We start from the raw sequence: 7,808 nt of genomic DNA, 5'->3' as shown, positions 1-7,808 counted from the left end.
TTGGACACGGCACAAAAAACTCAAAGAGCAAGGCTGTCTGTGCCGGACAAAGGGATCTGGACCACCAGTATCGGACGATATTACATTTGTGAAGCTGTGTGTCAGTTTTTAAATCTACATCCGTCTGAATTTCTAGTTTGAATTTTGGTAAATAAATCTTGATTGTTCAACATGAAGCCTATTTAATTTCGTTTGCCAGGACATGTAGTGACTCAGATACTCACATCTCAAATGATGTCAATTTTTTTGGGACACCCTGTATAAACCTTCACTTTATAAGTACTTTTTGGTCACTAAATCACCACCACAAGTCTTACTTAGCACCAATCCAGCGGTGCCCTCTTCTCACACTGGGGCTGAATCTCAAACGGCTCCCTGCTCCCTACATAGTGCCCTACGAGAGATCCAGAGTTTAGATACTGGATCCTGCTGCCCAGCTGTGCAAAATACACCTAAGAAACAGTCATTTGGGATTCAGCAACATACATACTCGGCAAATGATGCTCAGTTTAAACAAAAACGGGTTCTTACATCTTCAGTACATTCGGTGCTCCATGCGAGCAGCATTAGAGTCAAAGACTATTCCATTAACAGCACAAGGGTTTTTCATGTTGTGGCACAATAATAGAGTTCAGTTGCTGTGAGGCAGTCACAGCCGTGGCATATCGTGGATTTTAGAACTTTGAACGTGGCTCAGCCAATCAGATTTAAGGACCGGATCAGTTTAATAATTAGAATTGTGTTCTGGTTTCTCTGGACTTTAATGCATTAAAAAATGATCATTAAGGCTGAAGTTTACATCATCAGGCTGATGCACGTTTTAACACTTAGGATTCACCCTGACATATTTAACACCGAACCAAGGGATCTAAACCAAAGTCATATGAGTAAAAGGTCACAACTGGCTTGATTATGACATACAATATCTGTGATAACGTCGGCCGAATGTTCTGAATCGTGCTGTTCTCTCTTCTGTCTCTGCTTATTGGTTTTATTCATGTCTCGTTTTATCTGTCTTGTGGTATCAGAGCAATAAGCCACGAGACTCCCAGCACGACGCAACGCATCCCTGCAAAAACCTTGGCACCTCAATACATAATATAATCTATGTCTGCAGTCAAGTGTGTTTATTGAGAGCCTCATTTTGAAACTGAATCTGTTTTATAAATCCAGCTTATGAAGAGATGATCAAACCCATGCATGTTTCAAAACAGCATCTTTATGCAGAGAGAAGACAATAGTGCATTGTTTTTGGTCTGTATTGCGTTTATACTTCAAAAAACCAGGCCAGAGTTTGAGGTGAAGTGACCCGAAATGAACCTGCTCAGGGGCTCTCAGGACACACCAGAGTTTGGATGGCACTTGCTCTAACAACCGCACTAACAGAGCAGTCGCTGAAGGAACATTGAATCATTAAAGGAACATTATGAGATGCTGTTTCTTATGAATGCTTTAGTTTTGAATATGCTATGGGGCTAACATAGTTAATAAGCTAATGACATAAGCTTATAATAACCAGGATGGCATTGTAAATCACCTATGCTTCCATAATTTCTGACATAATTTATCTACAAAAATGTACAAGAGTATCAGTGGCGTAGGCAGGTTTGGAGGCCTGTTAAAAGGTGGTAGATACTATTTCTAAACATGGTAAGTCCTGCAGTGCCATAACATCAAGCTACAGAATATTCCTGACAGCAGTGCAGTCGTTATTCCCCCTAATCCAATGCCTTCACCACATGATGATGCAAAGCAATATCCAGACTGTGTACACATCTAATAGACTTCTAGATTTGCAACTTTTGCAGAATGAAGACAACATAACCGAGTTGCAGTCAGACTTCTAAGTTGAGCAAAAATAAGCCCACATATTTGATGCACACCAGAGTTTGGAAGGCATTTGCTGTAACAGCCGCACTAACAGAGCGATCACACCATGGCTTGTTTAATTAAACTAAATCTTCAATCTACCGAGTTCAAGTTGAGTTGTGGTTCAGTCAACATGCAGCTCGAACCGACTTTATTGCCCATCTCTGCTGTAAGTTTGGGTTTAGATGTAAACTGAAGAATTTGGACTACAGAACCAGACTCTCTGAATCTCGGCTGCAACTGTTGTTCTTTGAGATAAATTACCTTCCCTGCAACAGCACTTTCCACACAGAGTACTTGAGGCCATTCCCAGCTATTTTTATACTTATTTCAAGCACTGTTAAGTGAAATCGCCCACTGGGGTGGTGGATACATTTTTCACCTCTCAGGGATTTATTCTGTAAGCATCATTTAGATTTATTTCAGGCGCCTTTTGAGCAATATGCCGGAACGTTCAGCATAAAAGCCCAATAAAGCCTTCCCTCTGTCTCTGCGTGACAGTAGCAGGTGCCACTAATCTTCCACCACTGACATAATGCTGAAGGATTGGATTGAACGACTGGCAATTAATAGCAGCCAAGGTTATTCCTTTGAAAGAACGTTGGGAATTTGTGGATGGGAGGAATAAGGGAGGAGATGACTGTCTGTGAGCATGTGTGCCACCAGTGCGCTTGAGGGAGTGTTTGACTGACAGCTTTGTTGCAAGCTAATTGAAGAGACAGGCCGTCGCTGCTGGAGAATTAGCCTTAACTTGCCCCCCCTGCATTCTGCTAATGTTTCTGACAGGTTGTGGAAATGTTGAAGGAACATTGAGATGCTGTACCTTAGGAATGGGTTTAGTTTGGAATATGCTATGGGGCTAACATAGCTAATAAGCTAATGACATAAGCTTATAATAACCAGGCTAGCAATGTACATTGCCTATGCTTACATGATTTCTGACATACTGTTTAATAATAATGTATAAAATGTGTGAGTATCAGTAAGTAGGCCTAAAAGGTACTATTATCTAAACATGTCCTGCAGTGTCATAACATCAAGCTACAGAATATTCCGGATAGCAATGCAGTCATTATCCCCCCTAATCCAATGCTTTCACCTTTTGATGATGCAAAACAATAGCCAGACTGTGTACACATCAACTGGAATGCTAGATTTGCAACGTTTGCACAGTGAAGACAACATAACAGAGTTAAAATCAGACATCTAAGATGAGAAAAGATGAGAAAAACAACACAGCGAACTTAAAAACCTAAACTGAAGCATTCTAGGCTAAAGCATACTGCCACAGCTGGCATGAAAACATGATGCATTGAAGTAGACGATTTTAGCTTTTGTAATAAGAGTAGTGAGTATCAAGCTACCTCAACTGACCATTAAATCAACTTATGCTTTATTTTCTTCTGCATTGGTCAAGTAAAATAGTGATAGTACGTTCTTCATTGTTGTGTTACTGCTGTTTTGATGGGCAGTTTCATGAAACTGTTCCATAAAGTTGAGGCGTTTAAAACTGTTGTGAGTTTCAAATGAGTTGCAGTATTATACATTATGCAACTCTATTGCAACTAAAGTTGCATTAAACCTTCACTGTGTAAAGCCAGCTTAACACCATCACCAGCATGTAGGCAGAAATGCTTGCCGAGGCAATGTACACACTGCTGCATGCTGCCGTGACATGTACTGACGTAATTCTGCATCTCATGGAAAAAATGCAGAATTCCATTTTTTTTTACCGTCAACATGAAAGCGCAGCATTAGTCCACAATTTCTCATGGTTGTCCCAAGAGCTTCTCATTACAAGCTCACATCTGGCTCAGGGTGACTACGGGGGGACCTGGCTTCCAGCTGAGGGATCCTAGGCCCACCAGGCCACCCCCTTCCACTGCTAAAGGTAGCAATGACATTTGTCATAACTATACATAACAATAAGTCATACAGTGTCAGAAACCATATAAGCAAGTCTATTAGGGATGATTTAACAGCTTGATTTGAGGTGTGTTGGTTTAGCCCAGGAGTCGGCAACATGCGGCTCTTTTGCTGTCGTGTTGTGGCTCCACAGCTGAATCAGATTTGTAGGTAATAATAAAATAATCCTCCTTTACAGTAAAATAAAGCTCTGCTGATCGTTCAACACAGTTTAACAATAAATGGTCTTAAACTCTGGAGTTAATGTAGAACTGCTAATTCACCCTTTAACCCTGAAGATCAGCGCAGACTGCTGGTCACCATAGCAACACAGACAACAGTCTTGCAAACTAAATGGCAAAGAGAGAGATTTAAGATGAACATTGATAATTTAGAGATGAATGGACTTATTAGTGTTTATAGTCACTCCAGCTGGTTTCCTGATACGTTTAATCTGCAGCGAGAAACTGAAACACTAAAAATTCACGAAGCTGAAGTCAGATTCTCATTCGAATTTTCCCGCTACACCGTAAATGGTGCAGCAGTTACATTCTGGTTCTTTAGGGACCGTTTAAGGTGGAACGGGAAAATTCGAACAAGAAGCTGGCGAATAAGAAGCGACTTCAGCCTCGTAAAAAGTCGAACGTTGAGAGACATTTTACAGGAAACTTTTTGAAGAAAAATTTCCTGCCTGAGATGCGAGAAAAGTGGCTATGGCTGTCCTTAACATTTGGGTTGTGACCCCTGGTTCAGACACAATGCTAACATGCTTCTATTACTTGTTTGCTACTTTAGCCTTCATTAGACTCCAGTTCAAAACTAAACAAAGAAACCTTAAGACACCAAATCTGTCTTGGCTGATTGACTGTATTTGGAATAAGGGTGTAAAGTGTAAATGCTCTACTTGTCTCTCACTATAAAGTGTGTTAAACAGACAAAGAGTGTTTTCCGTCATGGTTCTTAAGCAGACAGTGTTTCAAGGCTCTTCAAACGCTCTTCGCAGATTGGCCTTGATGTCTGACTGTGCGTTCATAATCCTTCACAATGAGGCACGAGTTGGTTTTGCCACAGACATGTGGATAATGTGAATTAATTGAATGAATGATGAGGAGCTGCACGTACCGTTCACTGAGAGTCAGTAGGGTAAGCAAAGGGCACAATGGCAGCGTTTCCCCATTGATTGAAGTGTGATTTCATGTCATTTTGTCTTCATACACATAAAGAGTAAGCGTTCTAGACCCCCGTGGCAATTGTGCATTCATTAGAGGCGCTCCATTCTTTCCCTAATGCGCCCTGCAGCTCTACAGCACGCCTGAATTGGCACACATACGCACGCATGTGCCTACATTAGGGCATAAATACTGCGCAAAACTCAGTGGCCAACATTAATTTAATTTCCAGTCAACATGGCCAGTAAGTTCTTCATTCTTCCCACTTAATGTGACTCCTAACAACCACCTGGAAGAGCTGGTCGACCCCAAATCTGCCCCCATCAGATAAACAGCACTTAAAGCTTTCATCTCTGAGAGAGAGGAGAAAATCAAGCTGATCAGATCTGAAAACATCCACAGGTGTTTCTGTCCATCCTTCCACTGTGAGAAGACGACTCAGCGCTGTGGGTCTGAAAGGATGTGTAGCTGATCAAGAAGAACCTCACTGAGAAAAGGAGACGGACACATCAAACAAAGAAGCTGAACGATGGACTGACCACCCCAGAGTCCAGACCTCAACACCACTGAATGTGTTTGATTACTTCAGAAAATGATCAACCAGCTTCTAAGACTGAACTTTGGAGGTGAGTCTGCAGATTCTTTGAGGAGCTGAAAGTGAGGCTCCTGAACAGAATGGAAGCTGGAATAAAGGGAGAAAGTGGACATTAAATGTATTATATTTAGTTATTGAGGTTGAAAAAATGAATAATTTGGATTTAAAGGCTGTTTTGATTGGAAATGAAAATATAAATATATATAGTCGTGTCGTTTTTCATTTTTTGACATAATTTGAAAATGCCTGTCGCCCTTTATATTGTGTGTAAATTTCATGATGAATGGAGCAAAAGAAACGGCCTAATTACTTTAGTCTGGTTCCATTGACTGTTATTGGCGATAACACACTCCTCCAGTGTTCTACTGCTTTAATACAGCAGTTAAATAAATAAAGTAATAAATTAATAAACTGGGCCGTGAACGCGGCGTTTAATATGTTTTAATGTTCGCAGTTCCTTCACCAAATTATAGTTCCTTAACGAGCAGCTTGTTGCTACGTTCGAGTAACGAGCTCCGCCCCCTCGCTGCACAGCCGGCAGTTCATTCTCCAGCTCCTCACACTAAATTCCCAAACTGTCATCACCACTGAGCAGCTTTTCAGTCGGCAGCTGAGACAGAAGAACAGCTGAACAACCTGGAATCAGCCAGAAATGAACCCAACACCATTCACCAAACGTGCAGTCTGATCTTCAGAGTCTGACCAAATCAGACTGAGCCATAAAACTGCCGCAATATCAAGTTCAGCTCAGTTTTGTCAGTTTTTGCCAGATCAGTATTAATGTTGTTTTGTTCCAGCCAGTCTGTAAAGCATCTTACAGCCCATTTAGTTTGGCGAATGGTGTTGGGTTCATTTCTGGCTGATTCCAGGTTGTTTAGCTGTTCTTCTGTCACAGCTGCCGACTGAAAAGCTGCTCAGTGGTGACGACAGTTTGGGAATTTAGTGTCGTCTCATCTTCAGAGTCTGACCAAATCGGCTGTCGGTCAAATGTGATCTTAAAAGTGTCCGTTTTCTGTTTGTGGCAAAGTAAGAAGTAAAAACGTTCAAATGGCTCGAGCGTCTCCTACAGCTGTCAGAGTCGTTGCTTTGCAACAGCGTCTCAGCAGAGTGATACAGTGTTTGTGATAAAGCCGTGATGTTATGGTGAAATAACAGCACAGTTAGAACGCTGCTCAACCAATCAGCTTGCGTGGCCGGAACTCACTGTTGTGTGTATATATATATATATATATATATATATACATCCAATATGTTAAACTCAGCAAATAAATAAAAAATGTGCTCTTTAAATGCAGAAAAAATCCATATTTCATTACTGCTGCTGTTCTTCATAGGCGGGGCTGCGCTCAGTCTACATGATCATCTGCAGTCTCAGTGAGCTGAATGCTGTATTCAGGCATGTTTTGCGCTGCGTGTCTGCTTGTATGTTCATCCCGCTGTGTGCGCAGAGACACAAACACACACAGGCATCTTATCTCTCATTGTCAGTACATGTGTAAGGTGTGGCACATGGGTTGCATACAGATGGAGCAGTAATAGCGCCTGGAGCTGTTACACTTCTACTGCACTGCACGACTCTAAACAACTGATGCCTTTGAAGCAGTTTAATCCTTTGAAGTCTAGAATTACTGTAGTTTTCCTTTACCATTTAAATAAAAGCTTACAATTACACAATTAATCGCATAGTTACTGAATTACTCTGAACCCTTACTTACAAGAGTCTCCTATCGAGTCACTCACTGACCGACTGACCGACCGATCTATCTTCAGATGCGCTACTAGGTGCCGCTATTATGGCTGTTTTTGAATACTTTGGATTTTGCCTTATAGATCACATTTAAATCTGTTTACGATGGCAGTGTTTGGTGTCTTTTTTCATCACCCGTATAACCTGGCGATTCGTTTTTCAGTTTGATATACTGTCTTAACATAATGGACCCAAAAAACACTGAAAACACAATCAGATTTGAAAAATGTAGATTGTTGAAAATGTAAACACTCTTCCAAACAGTTCGGCTATATTACTGTGAGGTTCCTTTTGCGTCTACTTGGCGGCAGCATTGGCAGGTTCTGTGACCTTGTGTGGCTTTCTCGTTGGCATCAGTAATTGTAGCAGAGGCGCCAGCCCCATTCCATTTTGCCTACTTTTACGCATGTAGAAATAGAGTTTTATATCAAATTTAAATGATCCCATCTGTTTTTATTTGGTCTGTCAACATCAAACAAAAACTAGCATAGTGCTTCCAGTCATCACTTCCAACAAAAGTTGA

Source organism: Colossoma macropomum, unplaced genomic scaffold (assembly GCF_904425465.1).
Source record: "Colossoma macropomum unplaced genomic scaffold, Colossoma_macropomum, whole genome shotgun sequence".
In the NCBI taxonomy this organism is placed as follows: Eukaryota; Metazoa; Chordata; class Actinopteri; order Characiformes; family Serrasalmidae; genus Colossoma; species Colossoma macropomum.
This window is presented reverse-complemented; position numbering follows the sequence as displayed.